At 42.0% G+C, this 27941-nt stretch overlaps 1 long non-coding RNA gene across 1 annotated transcript in view; it reads right to left on the minus strand.

The window, feature by feature from the left end:
• Positions 1–735: 735 nt before the first annotated feature.
• The window catches only part of LOC134519842 (uncharacterized), an 84822-nt gene continuing 57616 nt past the window's right edge, over positions 736–27941 (minus strand). Inside the window, exon 4 of the long non-coding RNA XR_010072313.1 lies at positions 736–2042. This is a non-coding gene — a long non-coding RNA (uncharacterized LOC134519842). The remainder of the gene's footprint in view (positions 2043–27941) is intronic.

The raw sequence follows: 27941 nt of genomic DNA on the forward strand, positions 1-27941 counted from the left end.
TGGTGTCAAACCAGAAATTGAAAAACAAGGGGCACTCTGAGGTAGGTTGCACTGAATCTAATAAAAGCTAATAACAATAATAAACAAACAGCACAGCTACTCTCTGAAGGCACCGGGTTGCATAGGGAGCAATGAAAAAAAGCCTGTCTCGTAATTCTCTAGTTTCTCTTAACATCAGCCATGGCCAGTGCGTTGCAGAGTTTTTCAAACAATACAACTGTGTCTAATTAAAGTATAGTCCTGGCTGATCCAAAATGGGGAGTTTATTTCTCGGGAGCCACAGGGCACCATGGCCACCTGAGCTTCCCGCTTTGGGAGAGCAAACCCTGGTCCAGAGGGGTGAAACGATGGCCGGGCTAGTGGTGCACTGAAGGGCCACACACCGGCAGCACACCCCTGCCATCACCTGGGGGTCTGTTTCAGCTTGGGGAGGTCCACGTGCTTTAGGAGACACCTGTTGCGAGCCCAGCTCTGGCACAGTGAGATGCTGTATCTTATCACCTGTGTTGAAGCCAGGCTACTGCGGTGCCTCCAAGAGTCTCACCTTCAGCATCTGAGCTGGGGCTGCAACCCCAACAGCCGTGATGGGAGTTGATGGGTTGCAGGTGGGACCAGGTCTCCTTCTGCCTTTTAGCTCAGGAAGGCGATTGCTGCCACGTGAGTCATGTTTGCAACCATTTTATTAATGCGATTTAAAAACAACAACTCCCACAACCCACTCACCCCTCCATTCAGTAACACGCCATCAGACACCTTTTGCACCCTCCCTTACATTTCATCCATTCTAAGTTTTTCCAAGAGATCTAAAGCCGGTAATGCTGCTGGCCCAGTCATATTTTCCTCTTGTCAGCTAGTATTTAGTAGACATATGGGATAATATCTCCTCTTCATTTTTTGTTTCAAATGAAACTTTGCTAAATACAGCCTGAAATTGCAAAAAAACTTGCTGTGAAACTACAGTAAGCAGTTCAAAAGAGCATTCTGGCAGTAAAATTATTTTTAGCCAATTACGTTCTCTATCTCTGTCTCTCTTATCATTGCCACTGCTCTTTAAGCAAGCTGCTTGTTAACATTTTAGAAGTAGCTCACAGAGGCCTTGATGTGGTTTAATGTGCTCTTTGCCTTCTAAGGACTCTGACTGCAGGTTTTGCTTGCATACATCTCTCGTTAGGTTAGGTCATGCAACACCAGGGTACTGTACAAGTCACCCAGTAGCTTAATCCACATCATCATATAGTTTTGAATTACTGTTTTGAGCTTGCGTCCTGCAGTCCACTACCGTGTGCCCACCTTTTTTAATAGTAACAATGAACTGACATCTAGGCAAGGACTTTCTGAGGATGCCAGCACAGCATGGTTGAAACCTACTTTGACAGATTTTCTTGAACAGAGAGTTTGTCTTCTAGGATCCATTAAATGAAAAAAAAAAAAAAAAACAAAAAAATAAACGTGTGCTCTTTCTAGGTGTCTAATACTATCTGAGTTTATTTGGCCTCCGGAGTTGCTTCTCTGCACCACAGCTCTGCCTGAAACTTCCTCATGCTGTGCTGCACTTTGGCAAAACCCAAGTCCGACAGGGAAGCTTAGCCCACAGTGCTTGTGCATGGGGATGCCGCTTCCCTGGGTGAAATTCAGTTCCATCCACAGTCTCTTTTCATGCATTCGTATTCACACAAAGGCATCCTCAGCTCTTCATTTGATCTTCCATGTTGTCCCTCCACACAGCTTAGCTCCTTTTTATTCAAATCCTGCCCAGATTCACTTCCATTGTGCATTGTAGATGCAGTCCCTTGACATAATGAACTCTCTCACAGCTGTAGAAGTTACTGTTGAATTGTCAGTTCTGTTTAAAATGTCAGGATTCTCTGTTACCCAGCTGGTCATCTGAGCAGGACGAACTACCTAATGGGCTCATTTGCTGCTGCCTGGTTCATGGGAGACATGCGAGATTTCTGCAGGGCAGCTGGGCAGCACCATGGCTTGGTAAGTTGAAAATGAAAAAATCTGGTTGCTTCCTTTCCTGATTAAATGCTCCCGCTGCCCTACAAATATATAAATGAGAAAATACAAATTTGAGGTTAATTATAATTTTCCATTAATAAGTCAAGCCCGCATTTTGTACAGGAAAAAAAAAAAAAAAGAAAGAAAAGTTAGTGCTTTAGTGCTAGAAATAATTTGTTAACCAAAAGAAGTGGTTGAGACTTTCCAATTTGAGGATCTGTGCCTTTTCAAAACAAATATTCCAGTTTCACAATACTTGCAACACAGCCTAATCAATGCTAGCACGCGGCTTCAGGGATGGATCACCGGGGCTGAAACTGCTCCCGCTGGAATGTTTAATCCAGTTCTACTCAAAGTCCATAAAATGCATAGAGAAAATGCAAAGAAAGAATTTTGTAACCAAATATATTTGAAACTCAGAAAACACAGATTTTTTTGGTTTGGATCCATACTCAGTCTAGAAAGGTCATATTAGCCTGAAATGGATTGACTAATGCTGTTAAAGGTATTATGGACTTTCAGTATAAATAAGTTGTGCAAATCTTATAAAGTTTCATCTGCTCCCAGTCTTACTGTAGCATTTCCCCTCCTAGAAAAGAGATCATGGTTTTGAGACATTTGTCTCAATTAGTTTGCTTGCCAGTTTAAAAACTTTTACCAGATAATTAAGTATTATTTGAAAATAAATTTACAAAAAAAGGTCCTATAAAATTGTTTGTAATTAATTTAAATAATTAGCCATAGCTATTATAACATGTAGACCGATAGCATCTGCAGATGGTATCAATTTATCATTTGTTGATCATGGTTCAAAACACAGGTAAAATCCCAAGAAATTACAATCCAGCATTGAGAATATAAAATAGTATTATTACAACTGAACTGGAGGGGAGTGCTGGGACTTGACTGCCTGAATTTATTCCTGGGAAAAATCAACTAGAAAACATAGTTGGGAGACCCAGAAGATGTGGCTGCTATCAGTTATTTTAGGTAATACAAGGACATAGCCCAGAGATTAGCCTGATAGAAATGTGGGAGAGTATTAAGGTTGAGAAGTCTCCTGTCCTTTCCAGAGAAAACATTATTTTTGATCCACCGGGAAGAGTTAAACTATGTTACACTGAGCAAACCGTCAAGTAAGGAATGATGGGCTTGGACACCTTTGTAATTTGCTAGAGCCAGTCTTTATACTTTGTAGGGACAGAACAGCTTTTGCTGATACATTTTGCTGTGTCTATCCAGGAATATAAATATTAGATTAAAAAAATAAACTAAAGGCTGAAATGCAAGTTTGTATAGTCCAATACTATTACTAAAATGGAAATATAATTTCTCTCTCTGTGCATCCCTAAATAGGTTTCTGTTCTGCGTAGTTGGCCTGAGAAGTGAAACAGCGTTGCTTGCTGAAATATCTATTTTCATACATGCATTAATCTAATGGGAATTCCATTTAGTCTTTCCCTATTTGTAAGACTTCACAGACTGGATGCACATTGCAACTTTTAAGTAAATGCTCCTTTTAATGCCATACCAGTGTCATGTATTGCCAACTATGAACTAAGATGCTTCCCAATGATGCTGAAGGTGCAGGAATTTCCATCATTGTATGCAGTATTGGAAGAGCACAGGGTGTCCTGCATTTTAGGATACCAAAGTCTTTGTCATCCAAAAGATCTTTTCCAAATGTTTGTTCCTTTTAAAGCTTTTTGCTTTCAAAATGTACCTTTCCAAGTTTGTTCTTGGCTGTCTTTTGTTTTGCTTTGCTTTGCTTTGTTTTGTTTTAATGAAAGCAAAATTTGTCAAATACATTCTCTCAATCTCAGGTGTGGGAAAGCTCTGGTAAATCTTGCCAGCAAAGTACATATAAATCCCCACTGATCCTAATTTCCTACCTCTCTGGAACATCAGGAAATCAGTGAAATAGCTGCTCATCTTTGTTCCATCATTTCCTTTCCTGGTTCATCCTGTGATCTTTCGGGCCAAAAGCAGGTCCCTGATACTAAAAAATATGAAAGTCCTGCAGTTCTGTACCCAGGTATTAATTCTGGTTCCTAGCTTCTCTTCTGGAGAAAGAGGATTACGTTCTGGCTCCATTGTAGCCAGTCGCAAAACACCTGCCAACCTCAATAGGGCCAGAATTTCACCCAGAAGGTTCACTCCATGCTACCTGTGAAGCTTCTGCACTGGGGTGAGTAGCACGTCCCCAGCTGGACCTCCAACTGCTGTGCAGGACTCCGATGGGCGGACTCCCAGAGTAAGAAGGGCAGGGCATGCCCTTAAGTAATTTTAGTTTTCTAACCAGTAAATGGATGTAACTCACGGAGGTTGCTACAGCAATACCTCTTGCAACTTCTCCCTTCTTGCCTTTTCTTTAACAAGCTAGACCCCAGTACGGATTTTTGTCTTTTTTTTTAATATTATTATTAAAAATGTACCTTCTGTCTATTTTTCCAAGTATAAAAATAAGGTACAAATACTTGCATATTCCCCAAAATTTAATCTGCTATGTCATATACTTAGGTCTCTTACTGCCTTAAGAAAAAAAAAAAGGAGATGGACTTGTTTGTGTTATTTTTATTTTTTTTTTGCTATAAGAAAATGAAATTAAAATATGTCTGTATTGAATAATACAGTACTGTTGTGTATATATATCTGCTCATGTATATCATATATATATGTATATATACGTACGAATACACACGCATGTGATTTGAGGTTTGCATGGCCAAGCATTAAAATGCCGGATATCTCTCCTGAGATAAAGCTATTTTTTTGACCTTTTTTAGCTCAGGATGATACAGCCTTCACACGGCTGTTGAACTGAAGGAATGTAGCAGCAGTGTCAAGTCCGTGTCATGCATACATCATGGGACTTAGAGTGTTGTTCAGTCCACGAGAATAGCTCACTATATGCTGTACATCATTGAAAAAAAAAAAAAATCTAAATGTGACTGTACTGAAGCAGTGATTTTAAAAATCTTTATGTGTCCAAAATTAATTTCTTTTGATGTCAGTCCAGCCAAGTATAGTCTCATGGTCATATGCCTCTCACAGTTAACTTCCTCTTTGATAGGGTGAAGAAACCCAGCTGAAAATGAGATATTCTGCGGTTTAAGAACTCGTTCAAAATTTAGGCTGTGCATTGTCAGAGCCGTCTTTTCAATAAAGGATTTTTGAGTTCTGAGAAAGTGTCAGTTCCTGCGTGCCTCCACTCATACTTTCTCTAGGGACAGCAAAGTCCTTTTCAGGAGCATGGCTGAAGTCCAGAGAGAGCTGGGTGGTGACGTGGGGGCAGCACCCCAGCGTAGGTGCTCTGAGCCAGACCAGCCGTGCCCTGTGCCGTGATCTTCTTTTCACTCTCCCTCTGTCTCCGCCAAGACTGCAAGCGGAACGTATTTACAAATAACCGAATTAGCTGTACCATGCGATCAGTTAAACTCTTTTTTAAAAACATGTGGGCTGGCCCCCTCTCCACCACAAGCGTTATAAATAACTTGCTTCCTGGCTGTCGTGTTGACAAACTGAACTCCTTCCACCACCTCCGCCACCCCCACCTTCTCCCTTCGCAAGCACATGCTACTTCTCCCAGCACATCAAAGTTTATTTCTCAAACACTTTTGGGGGGCAGGAGGGAGGAAGGAGGAATAAGTGCATTCACATAGGTCAAAAATGTCAATTAAAACCAAATCCTGTCTTGTTGTATGCTGGGACACGCAGGAACTAAGCCCCAACTTGTTTTTTTGAAAGCAACACAAAATATTAGCACAGAGATGCTCTGCAAAGATTAGAAACCTTGAACTTCAGAAATCCTGCAGTGTGTCTTAAGTGACACTGAAGTGGACTGAAACCCACCCAGGTGTTGCACAGAGGTAGACGCTTCCAGCCTGCGTCTTACTTCGCTGTCTAGGTGATGCTCATTTAAACTCCTTTGCCAAGGCTTTATGCTTTTACTTAAAGGCCAGCTAATGACTGACCTTATGAAAAATCTCTTCAGTGACAACGATTCGATCAGCAGCATGTTGGAAAGTAAAGTATTCCTCAACTTAAATGCAAAAGTCTTACTTTATACTGCATATACAAACATTAAATACCTTCTAGCAAGTGCTTCATGTCCAGTGCTTTACGCACAGGGCTGAAAAGTTCTTTTTCTGCGTCGGAGTCATTAAGATCCAGAAACGAGCAACGAGAGGTTTCAAGTGACCCACCGCAAGCATGTAGCAAGTTCAGTGAACAAACGTCGTGGCAAGGAGGTATCTCGGTATCTCTGTCTCTAGTTCGGGAGTCTCCCAAATGCTGACTTGTTTTTTACCTATGCGAAGCATCTGATGTCACTTTTCTGTGTGGGTGGAAAATGCTGTACAAAGGTTAAACGAGTTCTTTCATCCTTGCTCATGAAAGTAAGCTCGTATTGCATTTCCAGTAACCAAGTGCATTACTATAACAGGTTGGGGATTTACTTTATGCATGCGTGTGTATCTCTGGTGACTAACTGGCCATGTGTTCTCTCTCTTCCTCTTAATCTTGCTCAAATTATTGCTTAATCTGAACGCTCTTTTGTCCTAGGTTTATAAAGACAGTTAGTTTATAAAGCAGCCAGCGTTTCCAGCTATCAGTAAGTAGGCTTCGTAGTGCAGGACTACAGAACCTGTACCTGCTCTGCTTGCTACAGAAAGGAATTTTTTAGACACTAAAGTGTAAAGACTTACATCCCATAAAAGAGCCTATTTCTTCAGCCAAGTGCGTAAACAGAGAGCCGTCCCTGAGTAAAGCATAGGAGCAGGCATTTGCATTTGGGCATTGAAAAAATCCCACCAGCAGTAGCTTAATACTAAGCAACTGATTATGAGCTTTGTTAGGTGGAGGCCTATAAAAAGCTGGAATCAGTGGAGTTACCTCAGTGGATATAATGCACTAGAACTACCCAAAAGCCTTTAATAAAGTTGTCTGGTTTTTTTTACCAGAAAGGCTGTTTAACACACGTGGCAAACCGGGATGCCAGAGAAACCCTCCTCATGGCTGAAATACGAAGGCCATGAACAAGTTGCCCTCAGAAGCACGGCTGAAGGTTGAGGAGCTTACGTAAGTCATTTTTTGCTAGCGTAGTTCCCGTACCGCAGGAGGGTAGGTGTATCAGCCCAGAAATCACCACAGCTACCTAATGGAGGCTGTGCAAACCAGGAGGGCTCGCAGCCTCCTACACTACCTACTGCTGCCAGCTTCACCTGAGCTAACAAGTTCAAAGGCAGCTCAGATGTGCCTGCATGAGCCCCGGTAACAGCTCAGCACTAACAACTGGAGCACAGTACAGAGGCGTGAAATGAAAAGTAAGAACAACCAACCCAGATGGCCTGGCAGAGAGTGAGGTGGGGTGTCTCGTGTCTTCTAGCAGGGCTGGTGATGGGAATGAACCCACGAAAGGGCTATGTGCTTATGTGGGAGCATCTACAGAACACACATACACACAGTATTGGCCCAAATTGAGGAAAAACACAGTGAGGACCCTAAAAAGGCCATATGAATGGCAGCCCAGTACATACTGATAAATAAAAAACAACAACCATTAGTAGAAGCGATTGGAAAGTCACGCACACTTTACTGGCTTATAACCTGTGACACTCCGGAAAAAGGTCGGATCACTCCTGACAACAGCTCTGCAGGAAAGCTTTTCTAGAGTATGTCATCTCTGAAGCAAAAAAAAAAAAAAAAAAAGGCAAATGATGTATTATGAGACGTAAGACACGGGGTGGAAAATACCTGATAAACAGCATAATGTGGTAGGTAAATGAATAATACACCGCCAACTGGGATGCTGTGTTCAGTTTTGGTCACTGCTTTTGTAGGAGATAATACAGTAACAGAGGGGATTCAGATAAAAAATAATTAAAATAAGTAGAGGAACGAAGAATTTTCTATATGAAAAGATAAAAAGGATTAGGTCCATTTAATTTAAAGACAAAATAAGATGGAATATATTAGAGGTTGCAATATGATGGCTCTAATTCAAATGAATATCCTGTGCTCCTATTCAACATTTCTCTCATTCAAAAAGTGGAAACATTACATGATAAAATTCCATAAGTAGTGATAAAAGACTGCATTTTTTTCACGCAACACAAAAACAAAATTATTCTCTGGAACTCTTTGTTCTAGCAGGATTAAAATGGACTGAACGCTTATAAAGAAAATTAGAATATGCAAATTCATTACATCCAAGAAATATTTGTCAAGAGGTTATATACACCATCTTTAGATTAAAGAGATCATGGCCTGATATCATATGCCAATTCCAGCATACATTCAGGAGAGGAAAAAGGAAGTACGGGAGGGAGAGTGCCATGAAAATAGCTTTTCTGTAACTAATGGCATTACTACTTCAGATGTGATATCTCATGCCCTGTTGATTTTAGATGCAAGAGTCACAAGTTGCTCATGAAGGTAAGATTCACCCTTTTCCAGTGGCAAAGCTGCTGGCCCTATCCTTGCATTGCCGTCAGCCAGTGAACTTTAAACTCTGCATATTTGCATGCGGAGAACCCACTGCTGATGCAGACCCACATCGTGCCTGCCCTGCGCCTCAGGCCAGAATAACACAGAGGAAAAAATCCACTTCTGCTGTGAAGAGGAAAAAACATTTTCCTGAAATGATTTAAAAGAAAATAATAATACCGAGAGCTATTTGTAACTGGAAAAAACTGAAAAAGTCCCAGTAGAGACAGACTGGCAGGCAGAGGGTGGAGGAAACGCTGCAGAGCTGATTAATTTATTACATAAATCCATGGCTTATCAAGTGATTATCACTCCATATAAATGCCATGAGCAAAAATGGAACATCAGAGCTTTCAGGAGCATCGACCAGCATTGTTTTGGGAGGGTAGGACCGGTGTAGTCTCGAACCTCCAGGAACAAGTGACTCATGACATGCTGCATGTATTGGCCAGATTTTTCCAAAAACAGAAGCTCTTCCTTCCCCCTACATTAAAAAGAGAACAAAACAAAACAACACACCTCCTCCCCCCCACGCCCGCCCCCAAAATCCCCAAGCCCATAAACAGTGCAATGAGAGAGAAAGAAAGGAAAAAAAAATTAAACTCCTGGTCTTCGTAACCCAGTTCCTCCTACATGCATTTCCCACAAACTGTCAACATCCCACAGGAATCTACCCACGTTACACATCACAGCACAATGCTCCCGACAAAGGCATCTCAACCCATGATGTTTCAGGCAGCCTTTCAAACCGCCTTCAGTATATCTAGGTTCACCAGCTCTGTAATTAGGTGTTAAGTTTAAGCAATCCAGGAATTTATGCAGGGAGATACTTCTTTGGCTGTTCAGCATGATTTATGCCTGCATGGTCTAGCTGGAACGAACAAAGGTTCGTCCCATGAAGAAAACGAGACTTTCCATATCTCTAGTGGGCTCCAGTTCAGTGAAGCACTTAAACGTATGTTCAGGTTCATCCCCATTTAGAATAGCATTTAAACAAGCATGGGCAGCTCAGCAGCCCTTTCGGTTCCATGGGACTAAAGAACGCATGTAACTGCTCTCCTAAACAGGCTTTAATTTATAAACAACATCAATAATAACGCTAATAATCACCATCACAACAACATCTGCTCTCTTTGGCTTCACATGACAACACCAGACTTCGGAAGTGAACTATGATAAATTATAAGCATAGGTTCTTGCCATGAGCAAAGCAGGAAAGATAACATTGTGAATAACATCGATCCTTGCCAATACAGTTTTCTTTGGCACAGGCCAGAGCATTGCAGGGTTAAAATGACCATTATAAATGCCTCTCTGATGTGCGATTGACTCTCCCCAAGTGAATATTCCTCATGACCCAGAGAACTGAAGGCTCCATCATATATTTCATTTTAGTCTCTAACATCAAGACTTAGGACAAAAAAAAGTGGAAAAATATCATTCTAGGACACCAGGAGACAAAAGGCCAAATATGAAAAAATGTAAGACAATATTGTCGCATCACGTGAGCAGCCGGTTCTACAGAGGGCTGCATAGCATGTTTTCAGACGTTTTGCTACTCGTTACACTGGTACTTGCTGAGAGAAGGGATGTTAATGACTCTTCTCGTATTCCCAAACATTTGCCCAGAATGGGAATAACAACAAATTTGGCAATCAATTCTTGAAGTTTCAGCACCTATCATACCTAGCGTAACTCACTAATCTAAACATGCATCTGCCTCTGTTTTCACCACACATACCTTAATTGCCACAAAAGCTGATTTACATTGTTATCTCTGAGGTGTATTAGATGACTTCCTGCGGCCCCTTCCAACTTTCAGATGAACTTCAGATACACCATGTGCCAGACAACACATTGTAGTTTTACGGCTTCCAGTGCGCTATTAGGACTGATACTCTGATATTCCCTTTATTTTAATTTACCTCCCTATATACTTCAGTTACCAGTTTTGAGAAAAGTATAAGCCATAAGCATGCAGCCCTCAGTAGTGTTCAAGGATACCTGCCACACCGCCATAGCTGTAGGTGACTACCCAACTGCACTGTGATAAAGAACAATAGTTAGTGCATGTTTTTCCAGGTGAATTTTTGTTTTTCTGAATCTAATCTTTGTTCACGCTTTCCTGTCTTTCAAGGAAAAATGCTGACATTTTATTACTAGCTAATTTTCTGAAGTAACTTCACTTTCGCAGTTGCATCTGAAAAACCCAAAAATCTTTGTACTTACTATATATATGCGTAGGTATGTAAATACAGATATATGCATAATAAAATATGTAGAGGTGTCTTAATTATGTTCATTTCCCAGGAAATATTCAAAATGACAAAAGAGCAAAATTAGTGGTCAAAAGACTTGCGTATCTCAACTGGTACACAGTACAATTTTTCCATTTGATCTTCACTGTGACCTTATGCAAACCACAACATTTCAGGAAATGTTCTGATCTTTCTAGTCAGCGATTGTGAAGCAACGTTTTGAAAGAGGTTTTTTGGGCATATTACCAGTTTCTTATTCCATGGAAATGCAGGGGAGGAGAAAAAGCACTCTGATCTTACTTAGTCATTCAACATTGGTATTAATGATAAATTCATGCATCCGATAACTTTCTGGGTTTTATTTGTATGTCAATATTAATGTAAACCAAATTTTAAGAAAAATCAAAAAAGTGAGAATTTTTTTATGTCTGAGTCATCACTGAAAGGACAGAATGAGAACAGTGGATGTTCTACCAGATGGTCCCAAACCTCTAAGCCTTAAGTTCTGCCTGACTGTAGCCACCAGACCTCAAGGTTCATGATACGTGATTGAAATGCAAAACATCTGGTTTGTTACACAATTATCTCTAAAAATCAAGGTTGCAAACACACAAAATATAAACACCTGTTTTTGGAAAAACTGTCACAAATTTTTAATTGCTTAAAGCACTTTTGCAGTATCTTGAAATCAGGGAGGTCTGACCCTTGCCCACCAGACATGCTTCAGAGGACGACTTGGGGACCGATATTTCTGTGTTGGCTTCCTGTAGCTCCGCAACACGCTTAGCACTGTGGGTTCCCAGCTACTGGGTTCTCTGACTTTGCCAGTTCAGTTATTCCACCCTTGCGAGCTGCCAAGCAGGAACACAGGCCTCCTCGCCCCCTTGAACCAGGGGTCTGCAGGCAGCCAGGCTGGCCGTGCCTGGCGGGAGGCAGCAATAGGCAGAGCCACTTTTGCAGGACAGGAGAAGGCAAAATCATAGAATCATAGAATAATTTTTTTTGGAGGAGACCTTTAAGATCATCAAGTCCAATGGTTAACATAGCACTGCCAAGTTACCACTAAACCATGTCCCTCAGCACCACATTTACACATCTTTTAAACACCTCCAGAACTCACTTTCCTTTCTCTTCTGTGGAACTCAGCCCAGCTTGTTTGCAGTTTACAGCCTTGCTTTAAAATGGCTATTTTAAAAGCTGCATTCATTTGCTTTTCAGGTTTCTCTCCTTCTATGAGGCAATGAGGAATAAAAGTGAAGAGCTCAGGTCCACTTGAAGGAGAGGCACCGCTTCATTTCCGTGTACATGCAGCTTTCTTCTTGCATCAGGACACTGCTTCAGGATGTGGCACAGAGGGAGGACAGCATAAGGTGGATGAGCTCCAGTGTGGTTCATGCCCAGGTTACGCTCTGGAGAGATGCAGCAACACCTGATAACCTGATAGACAAATATGCTCAGCCCACAGCTTTCCCCCAGTGTGGCCACAGCTCACAGAAACCAGGAAGAAGGGGACAGATTGGCAAAAAAGAAGTAGGGGGTTTTCGACATGTTTTTGTTTGTTTGCTTTTTGTAAAACTCATGTTGACATAAAAAGCCAACATAAATCACAATTACTTATCATATCTGCAATTATTAGGAAGAGCTGTTCCTATTTTCAGTCCTAATTATGGTGCTAGTAATTTCAGATTCTTTTTTAACACAGTATGAGGGACTACACAAAATCTGCCCGTGAAAACAAGTAATGACCATAAAGGTGTGAAATGAGATAATTACAGCCTGAAACAAAAGAAAAAATGTTAGTACGCAATTCCCTCAATGATAATTAAAACTTACATCTGATGGCCATAACTGTATCTACTTAGGAACAGAAGCCATTTTGTTTCTCATTAGTCCTAATTTACTTTCCTACAACAGCACTGGAATAAAAAGGCAGACCAGTGACCAAATAGAAAAGCCTGCACAGTCTTGAAGCAAAACATGCCTAGGATTTAAATTCCCTTTGCTGCAATACCGGTTTCATTAGGACCGATCGGCTCTTTGCTTTCTTTCAAAACAGGTGCGGAGGCAACCAAGTTCAGGTTCAAGAGTCTCTTGAAAGGCTCTCCAAGCCCACGTGCATTTCTCCCTCTCTGTGGTGTGAGAGCAGTGGACTCTTCAAGCTCTCCCGTGCTGCTGCAGCACACCCGCTGCTGGAAAACTACGGTGGGAAAGACGAATAGCAAAGCTGCTTCCATTTTTCAGGTGGAGAAACAAAGTCCTCCACAGAAAGCAAAGGAAGGATGATCGTTGCCAGAGCAGCGCTGCCGGGTGACGAAGCCCTCGCCCGCAGCAGGTACGGCGTCTCTCTATGGTTAACACTGACAACAAAACCCCAAGCCTTCATTTTTTTTTTTTTGCTTTCTCCTAAGAAGGCGTGTTTGGAAGCTTCTCCAGGAAGGCTGGAGCCCTTCGAGGGCAGCAGGGTGGGACCAGCCCCTCCCGACCGTGGGTGAGCCACCAGCCAGCCCCCGGGTCTCCGCACCGTCTCCCAGCCCGCCCCACTGTCGCAAAAGGAAGACAGTCGGGGCTGAGCAACGGGAGAGAATAAGGCAAAAGGAGGGGGAAGAGCAACTATGAGAAGCAATCTCCAAATGATCACATCTTGATGTATTTATTTACACTTCTTTTCATAAATTTCACCGTCCACGTTCCTAATCCCCAAGATTCTGAAATATGCAGCAGAACAGTTATTGTCCCTGGACTGGGATACGTTCACCAGCCACAAGTCATTACTTGGAAACCCCTTCACAATTAAGCCTTTATTAAAGCTTTTCAGCATAAATAGTAGATAAATTTAGACCACGTTCCCTCCAGTTCTTACCAGTAGAAACGCAAGTGCTGTGTGCCCTGAGGGACAAGCGATTTGTTGCCAATAATTTAACAGAGGGCTCCTCACTAAAATATTCTCCCTTAATCAGTAATAAACTCCGTGTCCCAGGCATCTGTGTTTGCGCACTCTTCCCAAAGTGGACAGGTGAGAGAATGGGCAATCTGTTTGTTTTGGGTTTTTTTCCCCTTTTAAACAAAAACACTTTTTAAATGAATTCATCCTAAAAAGAAGGCAATGCCTTCTCCTTTAATACCATTAACTCTGCAGGAAAACAAATAGCCTCACAGAACATTGACAGCAATCAAAGGGCAAACAATCTATAGTCGATCAAAATAAAGGTAACAGATGACACAAATCTGCTTTCACTTACAGTAAATGAGTGTACATAGATATCTACATGTGTAAACAGACTTCTCAGAAGTTTCTTCTGAAGAAAACCCATAAAACTTGGAAATGCCAAATAGATATCTTTATGTCCCACTGCTCAGTCGCTCATAAACTTCGTGTACATTTACTGTGAAAGTAACATTGCCACTGATTATTCCTGACTGAAAGCAAGCCAAATATTTCCTTGAAACAATCACATACGGAATACATTTGCAATGTTTTAAATAGCTAAAAGTAACCAATCATCGATGTAATTAAACGAAGCCATTTGTTACTGCATTCTTCAAACGTCCTGCTGCCACGGCAAGGTGTACTTTTCTCACAATACGCTAATCCCAGCCACGCTGGCCCCCTTTTTGCAAGTTCTTTTCCTGCATTGTTCTAGCCTAGCAATCACTCTGCATATTGACGTTTCTGTTCAAATAAACAGGCGTAGAAACATGGTTCCTTGGCATTTCCAGAGCTTCAGAGTGTTTTCAAGTGCACTTCCTAGTGCCTTTTGCACTTGATAAAGCCTCGCGTGTAATTTTAGAGAAGAAATAGGAATTCTCACGACATGAAACATATGCTTTGTGAAGAATATAAATTTTGCAACGTGTGGCATAATATCCACTCAGCATGTGCTACTGTTACAGAGGGTCACAGGCTTGTTTCTCTTGATTATAATACTATTCTGTGAGTAAGTCACTGTGAATCAAAGGATCTCCTAAACCAATAAAGTACTGTACAACAAGCTTAACAATAACAGAACAGGGTTTAAAGAGCTGCAAGCATTAAATAACAAGGTAAGATGGAGACAGTCAAATATGCACGGTGTAGATTTAACTCTAGAGTATTTAAGAAACTTTCAGGCTGGTTTAGTTACTTATCAAAGACATTTTAATGCTGCTTTGCAAGGGGTCTTTATCTTACTGAAAATTATCTTTTCAGTAAATTTCTGTTGCCCCTCAGGCCGGATCATTGCAGTAGAACTGCGTTGATCAAGGAATATAATGATCGTCTTTCCCTGCACCTGACATTTCTACCATTTCATTTTTAGTAGGTTTTTCTTTTATTTGCTCAATTATTAGCTGTTTTTATGCCTGTGAGAGTGTATGACAGAACTGAAGGGATGCATACTTAGTGATATTCAGCACAGCTCTATCATCCTGTTTTTACACCAGCATAAAATCGGTATAATACAGTGATAAATCAAGCCTGTAACAGCTAATCCTTCACATCTCAAGAAGGCATAGTTACCCTCTGTTTTTTTAGGCACTCTTTAGTTACTGTCGTAGTTGCTTTCATAGTTGCCTTTTGGTTTTTAATTAAACTTACTGTTCTGTTTCGCCAGTCCCTTACGTCTTATGGAAGCTTGTGTGATATCCAGTGTACAGAAGCCTGAATGCGCTTAGTTTTGAGAATATTCATCAGACTGGGGGATTTGGTTTTGCAGATCCCCTGTCAGAGGTACCTCGCAGCTGTGGCTTACTAAACCCAAATGCTCACATTTGTTCATCACGCAGAAGACAACAAAGCTGAATTGATATGTGCAGCATAAGAAGTAAGCTTTTATAAGCCAGATGCAGAAAGACAGTTCTGGCTTCTGGGATGGCTGTGTGTAGGTACAGGAAGGATACCTCCCATCATGTCAGGTTTTGACGACTGCCGCCGCAGTGCATCTGACTTTATCGGCACTGTTTCGACATCTAGGCTGCCATCACTGTTAAAGCTGCAGTTTTGTGATAGCTGTCACATATATTTTGTTTTCGGCTGGCTTCATGTGTTTTAAAATCAATCCGCAGCTCTTGCCATAAGGAGACATTTGTTTCTTAAGAGGGGAATGATGTGGAAGAGAGACACCGTGAACACTTCCAGGGGGGCTCTCAAGGATGCGATCTCACAGCTCAGGCTCATCATTTGCTCTAGATATCTCAGAGACACTTCCAAAGTAGCTCAAGCCCATCTGCACCCTATCTGCTGTGGTCCCATGCTCCTGCCCTGCCTGCTCCTTTCCACCACGGTGGGTGGGCTCTTGCCTGCATGAGCAGCAAGTAGAGAAATGCATTTCTGCCAATGCAGCTGAAAACAAGGGCTGCAAGGAAGCATTGACCTTTCTGCAAAGTCAACTCCTGCAGCCAGCCCAGGCAGCTGAGCCCCGGAGCCGGTGCAAGGACAGGAGAGCAGGACAGGAGCAAGGAACGGGGCAGGACAGCAGCAGCACCAGCTCACGTTGGCTTCACCTGTCACCAGGCTTCATCTTCTGGTTATGATCTCACGTCTTGCTCAGTCTTGCCAAGGAAGAGGGAGGAGGTCCTGCTCCTCATGCTCACTCCTCCCCCAGCCACATGCTCCCAGCCCATTCCCCTTGGTGTGGCTGCAGCAATCAGATAGCCCTGGGGCAAATCAATTCAGAGAATTGACCCAGTGGAAATCTAACAATGCATGTAAATAAATATGCAAATAACAGAACTTTTGCTGCCAGATGTGTCAACCTGTCAACTGAGCCGACTCACCCTGAGGCCATGCAGTTGCCAAAGCCAATATAAGGAGGGTACCTGTAACGGAGGAAAGGGGGAAGGGGAGAGGGAGCAGGACCTTCTTTTTCAGTGGAAGGCGGGCACTGGTTTGGCAGAGCTGCTTTTACTGTGAAGGCACCCCCTCCAGTTCTGTGACACCTCTGGTTTGGATGGAGGGGAGCATAACTGGGGGCAAAATTCATAGAGGCAAATTTTAGCTCTTGGAGGTTCATCCACTAGGGTTGATCTTCTTATCAGTGGAGGGAGATGGACTTCTCTGGGCAAGTGACTGAGGATGCCCTTATCTCATCTGTGATCATGGCGGGAGCCCAGAGACACTACTGCTAGGGACAAGGTGGTCTTTGTGAAAATCTGTAATAGCAGTGATTTTCAGCTTGTCTCATCACAGGTCCCTACAGTTTTCTGTCGGAGGGCTGAAGGCTGGTAGGATGAGCTTTACCCCACTGAGCAGGGCCTTGCCTGGCTAGCTGGCCTCCTGGCAGCCCCTGCAGAAGTCATCTGTGAGCACAGGAGTCTGTGGACCACAGGCAGAAACCCACAACCCCACAAAACTACACACTCAACTCCCTCTGCATAAGCAGGGCAGCAGAAATTAAGAGGGAAAAATAGTGCTTCTGCACTATTGCTGTCACTGAATTGAAGATAAATAGTTAACAAAATCATTGGTTTTTTTTCTCAATATGTGTATTTAAAAATAGAGAATATCTGTATTTAAATAAAATGATCCATGTTTTTTACCACACACTCGTGATGCTTGCCTTGCACTTTCCCCATGACAACTTGTATGATTTATTATGCCAAACCACTAGCCCCAGTAACAACAGACACAGACCTTTGGCAGGAAAATATGCTACATATTTTAAAGCTGTTTTATAATAAACATGCGTATTTTCAGTCCAAGGTAGAGAGAAAGCCTCTAATGTTTTCCTAAATTGATAGGGTCTTGATAAGGTAAGAAAACCAAAAATCAAATTTCTGAGCCTCTCATACTAAACAGAAAATTGAAAAAACATTTTTTTAAAAAAAACCTTCTCAAATATTCTCCAAAGAAATTGTTAAATTTTGCTGTCATGGAATTTCACCAGGATTCACGGAGTTCAACTCTAGTTTTTCGCACAACCAGTCTTTTGTACTCTAATTTGCACTGGGCTGAATTTGCAGGATCTGCTACCGCCTTTTTCTGTTTCTGAATTCAGAAAGATTCCCCTAAGCAATCTTGCCTGTTATACACATACTCTGAAATCATTTAACTTCCTATTAATTATACTAAAGATTTCAGGATTGCTTTGCATGTGCAGTATGTGAACACGTTAAATCCTCTGTACTTAATAAAATGATGAACATTTTGTGTGTGTGTGTGCATAGGAGGAAATGAGCGGTGGCTCCTAAATTAGTAACATTTGGAGAGTAAGAAATGTGGTATGTTTGTTCCTGCTTTATGAAATCCTTAGGTTTCAACAGTCCTATCTCAGATGCATACGGTCTGTCAGTATAGTTTACCTCAGTTGACTCACCACTTTAATCAGTGAAAAGCTCATCACCTGTGCCACGTGCTAAAATGTTGATAAACAATATATGTGGAAATTAGTTACTATTAATGTATAAGACATTGCTAGATTAATAAGTTCCCATTATATGGAAGAAATCTGTATAATTAAGATCACTTATCTGTAAAAAGAATGAGTGTTTGAAGTAGTCCATGATCTATATCACCCAATATCATAAGAAATGATAAACTAAACCCACACTGAAAAAAAAAAACCCAAACCAAAAAAGAGGAAAGGATACATTTCCCTACACAGGCAAGATGATGGAACTTTGGAGCTTTTGAAAATTCTTAAATGCTACACACTCAAACAAAATGTTTTACATATTCAAGATCTATTATCCAACACTAGTATGAAGACAGACCAAGAATATTATGTGAGCAACTCAGTGAAACTTGCAGGACACAGTATCATCTTATTTACTTTGTTCTAAATGTCTGCTCCATGCCACAAACACCCAAGACCTGTGCTTTATTTCAAGTTTTGCTGGACAATTCAGGGCAAGTCACTTCATGTTTTCATGTCTCCATTTCCTCCTGGCGATAATACACTGATCTCTGTGTTAAAGGATACTGGGATGTAGTATTGAAACTATTAGGTGTTTGATTATCTCTTCCTGAGCATCATTGCTCTAGTCTCAGGACAGCACAGAAGAGAAATAACAAATGCACACTGTTGTCCAGCTTCCTGTGACCCTGCTTAGGAAAAAAAAAGTTTTGTCAATTAAAAGGTGTTGCTCTCTGACACACCAAACACTAGGGGTGAAATTCTAGTTTTATTGAAGACGATGTGTTTTTTTCCATCATTCTTGATGGAGTTGGGTTCCATTTGTCTTTGACAGGATTCTGCACACTGCCTCAGTCCAAACTACACTTATGTATTTCAATGAAATATCAACTTGTAAGGAAAAAAAATCTCCTCTGGATGAATGTTACCCATGAGGAAGGCTACGAGGTGGAGCCCTTTCATCAAGAAAGCTGAAGGATGGCAGTCTGGCTTAAAATTTACAATGGAAGTAAAACAACCACCTAAACTGTGGGCTTCATTATGACTCTAAAATATACATCTTTGCTTTATGCCTGGGTTTCCACTGAGGTATCAGATTTTTAAAATGTTGCTCAAGAAGAACAGGCAGTTTATTGCTATTCCCTGCTTCTGTTTTTTCCCAAGCCGCAGCAATCAAACGAACAAGAAAAGTCATTTGTACAAGGTGGGGTAGATATCTGTTACCATGCATGCTGATTTTATGGTGGAGTAGAAGGAACATAGCTTTAACCGCTCACTGAAGAACACTCTTAAACTTGCATTTATTTACATAGCATCTATGGCATTTAGCTGACTGAAGAGAATTGATTAGCAAGAAGGCTGTTAAACAGCAGTCCTATAGCAGGCACTGCACTGAGGATTAGAGGTTTATTTCACTAATTGGTGCCCTCCTGTAGTCTTTATGAGTCAATTCTAAAAAATAAAGGAGCACTCAGAACTGTGTTTAGAATAAAAGCAGAGTGATGGTTCTTGCTGCATAGAAATCCCATAGCTGAGCTCTTTCAGAAATAAGTTTAGGATTTTCCAGCCCAGTTATTCTCTGGTGAATTCTTGCTTGCAGCCCTTACCGCCCTGCTTCGGCAAACCCCAGATAGCATGGCATGCTGAAAGCCAGACCTGTAGCTGCTATGGTAGGCATAACGTTGCCGTAATTGTCCACGATGGCTGCCTGGGATGTAGCCGCCATGCACTCCTGTGAGAGCAGAGCCCTCGCACGGCCCTGGTTCATGAGCCGGCCATCAGCAGCACCGCACACAAGGCAGGCAGTCACAGCTTCCACCCCATGGATACAGCAGCCCAGAAGCTCGTTATAACGTCATCTCTGCAGAATTACAACGTGTGCACCTACGGGTCTGAACAACGCCATGGGAGTGTGGTGGTGGCTGCGAGGTGGGAGCTGGGGAGCTGCGGGACACGCACTGAGGAGCAGGCATCTCTTGCAGAGGAACTGAAGTTGTACAGGGAGGATTAAAGAGGGGGAGAGGTTTCAGCCAGTTCCTCCTTACCTTCCAAAGGAGATTTTATCATGGATAGGCAGAAATAAGGTTCTTATCTCTGTGTTTTTAATAGTAATCTGAAACAAGGAGATGCGCCCGCTGAACCCTGAAGAGTAGTGTTGGTACTAACATGGTGGGCAAAAGGGCTACGTGGCTCCTGGAAGGTTCCAGGGCATGGAGAGCACCACTAGAGGGCTCACAGAGTACTTAAAGGATTATTACATGTGGTATGTGAAAAATATTCTCATTTTACTTTCTGTTCCTCCATTTCTATATGCAACACATTTCAGAACTGAACCTGCTAAAGCGTGCCTTTACTTGAAAGCCAGCTTCATGGACTCTCACGGGCTCATCTCCAGGCTCATCTCTGTATGGGGACACCATCACCCTCTGGCCCCTCCTGTGTAAACAGGCCTTCCATGTAAAACACCTTTGGTCTGATCATGCTGCTCGTTACCCAGTGCTCACTAACCAGAGGGAGCCGTTCAGCAAAACGATGACTGCCATCTTCCAGAGAACTGAACAAGTGCAGTGTATCAGGTATAGCGATATTGGTGTATCGCATATACCAGTGCTTCAGAAAGGAAAGAAGAAAACTACAACCTCCTTTCCCTTCCTCTTTCCCCGTAGAAACCAATCAAAAAAAGCTTTAGTAAAGCTAACTGGAAAGAAGGCAGATATGACCCTAATACTTGTACCTTCCCCAATTAGGAGATTCATATAAATTCTGGGACAACAGGTTGTCAGGCATATGAAGATTTTGGTATATTGCTCATGGGGCCAGAGAGGTTGACCATCCCTACAATAAGATATGAAAGCTATTTCTGGCAACTGATAAATAGTGCTAACTACCCCTAAAACATGCTTCCTCTTAAGGATCAAGATTTACCTTTGTTAATGGGGGAGAATACAAAACTAGTATGACGGGTTTTCTTTTCCCCCTCTTACCACTCATTAGCCCCGAGGACCTTGTTACAACATTGGGTGTTGAGAGTAGAAATGTTCTAATATATAGCCCCAAACTAAAAAATGTGAAGGCAATAATCACAGGAGTATTTCAACGCTAACTAAAATGAATTTCCTTCTTTTTTCTACTCTTTCTTTTCCCTTTCCTCTTCGAAAGAGGCTGCCAAGGGAATTATTATGATTACTTTGCATGTTTTGCAGATGGTTGGCTGCTGCACGGGATTCTCAAGAGAGGTCAAGATCCTATAGCATCCAGCTTGGATGCTGCCCTCCACATCAGCTGGGCTATGGAAGTCCTTACTCAGCAAAGCTTTTGCTGACGTGCCTAATTGAAGTGTCTGGGACAAGTGACCTCCTCAAAGCTCGGATGAAAGCACTTTCCTGAACAGGGACTTGATTCTACTCTCCTATTAAACCTGATGGAAACATTCCACTTTCCAGGAATGGAAGTTGAAGGAGACTTTTAATTTTTTCTTTATATATTTATATATATATACGTACATATGTACACAGACACATGTATACACATAAAAGCAGTAACTTTGATGTGTTCAGAAGCCATGTTCAAGGATGCTTTCAGGAGTTTCAGCAAAACCTCAAAAGTTTTCTTCTCAGGGATACTAGGGGCATGGACACTGGTTCTATCATGACAACAGTGTGAGGACAGGAAGTTTTCCTGCCTTTTGCCTTTGTTATGTGGCATGCAGACAAGCAGTTCAGAGAGCCCATAGTCACAGGCTGGTGGGAGCAAGGAGGCTGTGTGTTTATTTAATCTGAAGCCTTTTGGTAAAAAATTAATAAATCCACCTTCCTGGTGCCACTCCACAGTGAAGTGGAAGAGAAAAAGGGGCAATACTGACATAATGCTGTAACACCCACTTGTAGGGTCCCCCACTTTCCATCTATATGCCAGCAACGTGGACAGACTGTATTTAGCCCCTCTCCAGGACTGGACTGATTAACGATCAAGACAGGAATAGCAACTGCCCCAAAGGCTCTGTTTTTGGTTAGGATACTCACCTCTGCTCTTCCTTTTAAAGAATGAAGATGACACAACAAATCCAGACTTTTGGCCCCAAGGAAGGGTAGAGGATCAGTTACTGCAGGTTGTCTTGGGGCCAACTACACACGTAGCTGATAGGAAAACTGTGGACGTGGGTCAGGAGAAAGCATTGCTACTTGTACTAAGTCTTTGCTGCAGCCCGGGCAGATATGCTGGGATGGCATCAACTCCAGCTGCCCAGAGCTTGAGAAAGGGCTCCAGGGCTTTTGCCCTGAGGGGAGACAGAGACAAACAGTGCTCTGACATTTGAGGTCCACAGAAGACCAGAGCATTACTCCATTCTCCTCCACATGCATCCTGAAAGAAAACTCCTGAAAATCTGTCTTCATTACAGCAGTATCACCCTTCAGGACAGGAACATGTTTCCCTGACACATCTGTTTCACAGGGACAAATGCATGGAGGTGAACTCGTTGAATAAACAGGCTGAGATTTGCAAAGCCACCTTGAGTAAAAACTCGATTTTCACATCCTTTAGGTACTTAGAGTGTGTGCCCTCCTTATCTGAACTGTTCCCACACAGGAAGTCCCTGCAAATGTAGCATTTTACAAGTTTGGGTTTCAGATTTATTGTTTAAAACTATTTTGAAACCAATGACTTATACCACAGATACATCTGCTTGTCTGCGTCAACAAGTCATAGTTCTTATAATCTGGGGTTGTTATGAATCTCAGATTTCTAAAATGCAAATTACATATTTATGCTAGCAATTGAGGGATCCACTATAGTTTATTTCGAGGTGGGCTTTTTCATTTTAAACATTTTTTACAAAGATGCATACCACTATTTAAATATGATGAGGTTAGCATAAACCAACAAAAGCAAAAAATTGTAAGCTAAGATTGATGATACATTCCTAACTCATGCTGTTGTGCCTAATTATTGCAGGACTGCCAACCAACTCATAATAATTACATACTGCAAACAGAGCTGTGGGGGGAAAAAAAATCATTGTTTTGGGTTCATATTACTTTCACTGAACTTTACTGGCATGTTTGATTCATATCTTCTTTCTACGTTTTGAGCTCATAAAGCCTGCAAACTCAAACACAAACCTCCTGATGGATCAGGAAGAACAAGGCTGGTTTTCCCTCCAGACTCTTGTCTAAAGCACGACAATCTTGTTCCATTTATTACCACGAAAACATGCCGTTCTTGCTTCTCGTCGTATACCACTCTTGGCCAGCCTCGTTATTTCCAGAAGAGCCACCAGCCAGTCTTGTTTCTGCCTGTAGACAGCAGATGAGAAAAGGAGGGGGCTTTGAAGAGCACGGGGAGAGAGCTGTGTTACGCACAGTGACCGCAGGTTTCTGTCGGTCTCTTTTTTGCTGTTTCCTAGAGTTCAAAAGCAGACGCTTCTTTCTGTTCTCTTACTGGATATGAGTATAGTTTCAATCCCAGAGCGGCGGTATCTAGAGAGGAGTTTAATCATTTTTACTCTCTCATTTTACACTCATATGTCCTTAACCCAATTTAGATGGTCAAAGCACTCCGGGACAACTCGTTCACTCAATATGTACACGGTCCCTAGCACTACAGGGTCCTACCTCAATGGAAAACATTAAGTGCTTCTCTGATATAAATGCTAAATAATTGATCACAAATCCCTAAATCATGCAGTGCAATGTAATTTCTTCTCCTTGATTTTGTTACGCTATTATTTATATCAGCATAGGGTATTGATATAAGAAACTTGTAATGAAGTCCCAGAGACACTTTGATTTAATGTGGTTACAGGGACTATCATTGCAAGTGGCAACGAATAGCTCTAATGGATTTTCTAGTACCTTGTTTTCATCATCCATAATAGACACTCATCTGCACTGGTCGGAACTGTAGGACGCCCGTGTCTTCTGCACCCAGACTTTAACAGATCTATATTTTATGGCCCTACAGTAAAAGTAATTGCAGGTTTTATAATGTCTGTGTACTGCTCCGACTGAAAGCAATCCATTTAGAGACTTCCGGAAAGTTGAGGTGTTTCAGTTACAAATGCATGAGCCGAGACAGGCTCCGGTTGTGCAAGCTGGCCGGTTACCAGACTGCTTTTAATGAGGACGCACCCCAGACATCTAACTTTCTTTTCCTTTCCCTATACCAAAATCAAAGAAATTTTGGAACACAAGGGGTTTAAGCTGCAAGGATCCTGCCCCTGAGTTTTATCAGTTCAGAGGAAGTGCAGAAACATGGAGGCCAGTCCAGAAGATGCCGACAGCTGGAACTGCCAGCGAGGGCAGAACGCCAGTACGGCCACTCACCCTCTTCCCAAATCAGACCCTCCGGCTGCAGCTCACAGTTGACAAAAATCAAGAACTGATTTTGACTCACTGTCTGACCTCAAATTAGCTTTCAAAAGCCATGCAACAGTTCTTGACAGTCTCACCGTAGGAAAGCAGGAACTAAGGCAATCAGAGAAAACCAAAATCACTTCTTTTTTTCTTTTTTCTTTTTTTTTTTTGGTGCTGAGTGACAGAATAATTATACCATCTACCTAAATTTCGAGGGCTTTGCCAAACATTCATACCTACACAACCCTCCACAGGGCTGCCTCCTGTCCCTGTGGTAACAGCCAGCCCTGCAGCAAGAATTTGGCCCAAGGAGCAGGAGTAGGTGATGGGGGCATAGGGCTTTTTAAAGGAACAAATGCCCTCTAAATGCCAGGTCTGCCATTTGCACCTCTCAAGACCAAGAAAAACTCAGTCCGAATGTTAACAGTGTCTTTTTACTGTATGTGATGAATGGATTAATCCTGATATTATCAGAATAATTAATCTTGCTTGACACTCCAAGCAACAAATCCAACATGCTGGATCCCACAGACATGGCAGTGCTTCATAATATTTTGTTATCTTTTCAATGTATAATTAATAAGGAGAGTGGGGAATCCAGGAGAATCATCCAGAAGTAAAATCAACAGAAAACAGAAAGTCAAGGTATCTGGAGTTGAGTCTCAGCTATTTCAACGACAGTATCAATTGAAAGGAAAGTCCCCAACTGGGAGATGAACAAGATCCAGTTGCAGCTGGCAACAATACAGATGCCACATGCTAAATTATCTGAAACCATTTTTGTCATAACATGAATTATATGCTCTTAGTGATGAGTCTAATTTTAAACTGTTGTTGTTTTCACAGTATAGTCCTTGACTGGACTGCTCCAGATGTGTGAACTGGAGAGAAAAGGATAGTCAGCCTAGATCCTTGGCATTGTCAGGCTCCCAAAAACAGCCGTTCAGCATAAAAACCTGTGCATGGCTAAGTAGGAAAAAAAGTATGCGCAAGTCTCATGGGCAGGCAGTTAGAGAATCCCTGTACTAATCATGTCATTTCTTATTTTCAGAATAGCACCCCAAAATTACAGACTTTCCTTGACCCAAACAATGAATATTCTTCCTCTAACTCTAGAAAACCATGTGAACCAAACAGTTATTTCCAAACACTGTATTTCTTGGCATAAAAATAATTACCTTCCCTCCCAACACACAGACATTATCTTCTTACGTCCTTTTTTCCCCAGGTTAAATGCTCACTCTGAGGCTGCACAGCTGACCATACAAAATTTGTTGCATGCTTGGTTCAGCTCGCTACTTGGAAAATAAGCAGTAATGTTCTACGTGGAGCTCCTACGTGGACCAGTGGGGGCTGCCTTTCTGCTGCAACCTTCACTTGTCCTGGAAACCACTGACCTGCTGTGGCTCAGAAGCTGTCCTCAGCAGGGCAGGCACCAGCTCAAACGTTGTTGAGTGAGAGCAAAACTTTTATTCCTGTTTTCAAGAAAGAACTGTGGCACTTCAGGAAGAGCTGCTAAATTACATTGTCATTTTGCAACATCCACAGCTGAATGTACCATAGAGCGGTTCTGTGTCGCTTCAAATTGCTCATGAGGAGCTGGTGTACTGGTACATAGACCTGATATGAGACTTCGGGGGATTAACGCCTACATATCACTGAATCAATTCCCAAACAAATGTGAACTCATCCTGATGAGGAGGAATATTCTGTTTCTACAGCTTTTGCAGCTGGAACACAGAGGAAACAAACAAAAATACAACTCCAGAAAGTAAGCAGACAATATGTGTGCTTGTGAGCACCAGGTTAAACCCAGTCTTCTAGCCTTGCTTCCAGGCTGTGCAGATCCCAACAGTAGAGGAGCAAGAAAGGTGTTTCGCATTTTATACGGGAGTGGGAAAGGTGCAAAAAAGAGCTTCATGCTTTTCTAAAGGACTTGCAAGGTTGGTTTGTCACCTTCTAACTCTCTATTTTATACAAAGCAGCACGATTTGTTTCCAGTGGAGCCTACCACTGTGGTAGCCATCTACCAGACGCTGGAGTAGGCCAGTCCTGGCCAACTTTCCACTTGACTGGCTTGCACACACAGGCGGGTCTCTTAGCTTCCCAGGAACTACATAAGGGACTATGGCAAGGAGAATTTGGCCAGGTTGTTAATCAGAGAAAAAACAAAGGCTTTTGAGCCTTGTGTGCCCCTTGAGAAAGGTAGCTCAGCTCAGCAACCTGTCAGGAAAGTGAACCAGTGGAAGCAAGCAGGTGAAGAAGAGGCTGCTGGTTATGGTGTACGCTGGTTCCCAGAGAGGGACCCAGGTGCCTGGGGTGGCTGTGGGCTTTGACCCACCACGCTGCTGCCATGTCCTGACCTTTCATCCCTCAGCTGTCAACCCCCGCCTTGCCTATGCCCCCTGAGACTAACTTAAACTGGAAAAGGACTAGTAAAAAGAGTTGACTTAGGGTTTCACACCTCCTCATGGACCCTGCTATGCTCCTCCCCATGTCTCAACTCCACCTGTATGAGCAACCCCTTTCTTGTTAATTTCTTATTGTGAACTTGTTTTATCTAAATGTCACTTCAATGCCTACTTTGCCTAGTCACACCTTTCCTGTTCACACCCAACCTTTTCAACAAGGATTTGGGGAAAGGGGAGATTCAGAAGAGGAGCAGAGTTGCTACTTTGCTTTTTCCACTATCTCCATTCCTTTTCTTTTCCTTGGCTCTAAGAAAGGACACAAAATTTCTCAGTCCCAGTGAAATATCGTCTTCTACCTCTATATTTTCTGTACTATGTGATATTTATTTGCAAAGTATGTTTCTTATATATCTCAATCTGAAGATTCAAAAATCATTATGCTTTCCTTTCTAGATCCTACATCTCCTCAATTTCCAGTGATCTCACAATGTAAATACTAATAGCTACAAAAAATAAAATTAGAGAAAGTCAGTACCCTTAGGTCAGGTATAGCTTTCTGCAGCAGGGCAGAAATGGATCTTTTTTTAATGATTTTTTTTTTCCCTCAGTGCTGACTTGGGCATTAAAACCTTTTACCTTGCTGGTGTTTGGCAAAGGAAACCAGTGACAATAAGGACAATACAACCACGCCTGGACATATACCACATTCTTGCAGAGAGATAACCAAAGATTTCGAATATGAGTGGACTCAAAGACCATGGTAGTAAGTGGAAACCTATCAGCTGCCGTTAATACTCAAACCCTTAATTATTTCCTTCCAAGCCAAGACAAAAAGAACAAATTCCACAATCTGTATAGCGGGTCATAGATCATTAGGTAAATGGCAGGATCTTGAAAAGGGTTCTCACAATCTCTGTGGCACCCAGCTGCTGATGCTCATATCAACCCATCTTCTTGACCCAACAATGTAATTTTCCCTCAGCCACCATGCCTCTGAAGATGGACCTTAAGTCTTAATTGAGCTCTCATGAAAATATACAAAGCAGAATCACTGCTGCCCTTTCAAAGCTTCCCAAAAATGAAATGCATTTTGCAGCCACAAGG

This window comes from Chroicocephalus ridibundus, chromosome 1 (genome assembly GCF_963924245.1).
Source record: "Chroicocephalus ridibundus chromosome 1, bChrRid1.1, whole genome shotgun sequence".
Classification (NCBI taxonomy): domain Eukaryota; kingdom Metazoa; phylum Chordata; class Aves; order Charadriiformes; family Laridae; genus Chroicocephalus; species Chroicocephalus ridibundus.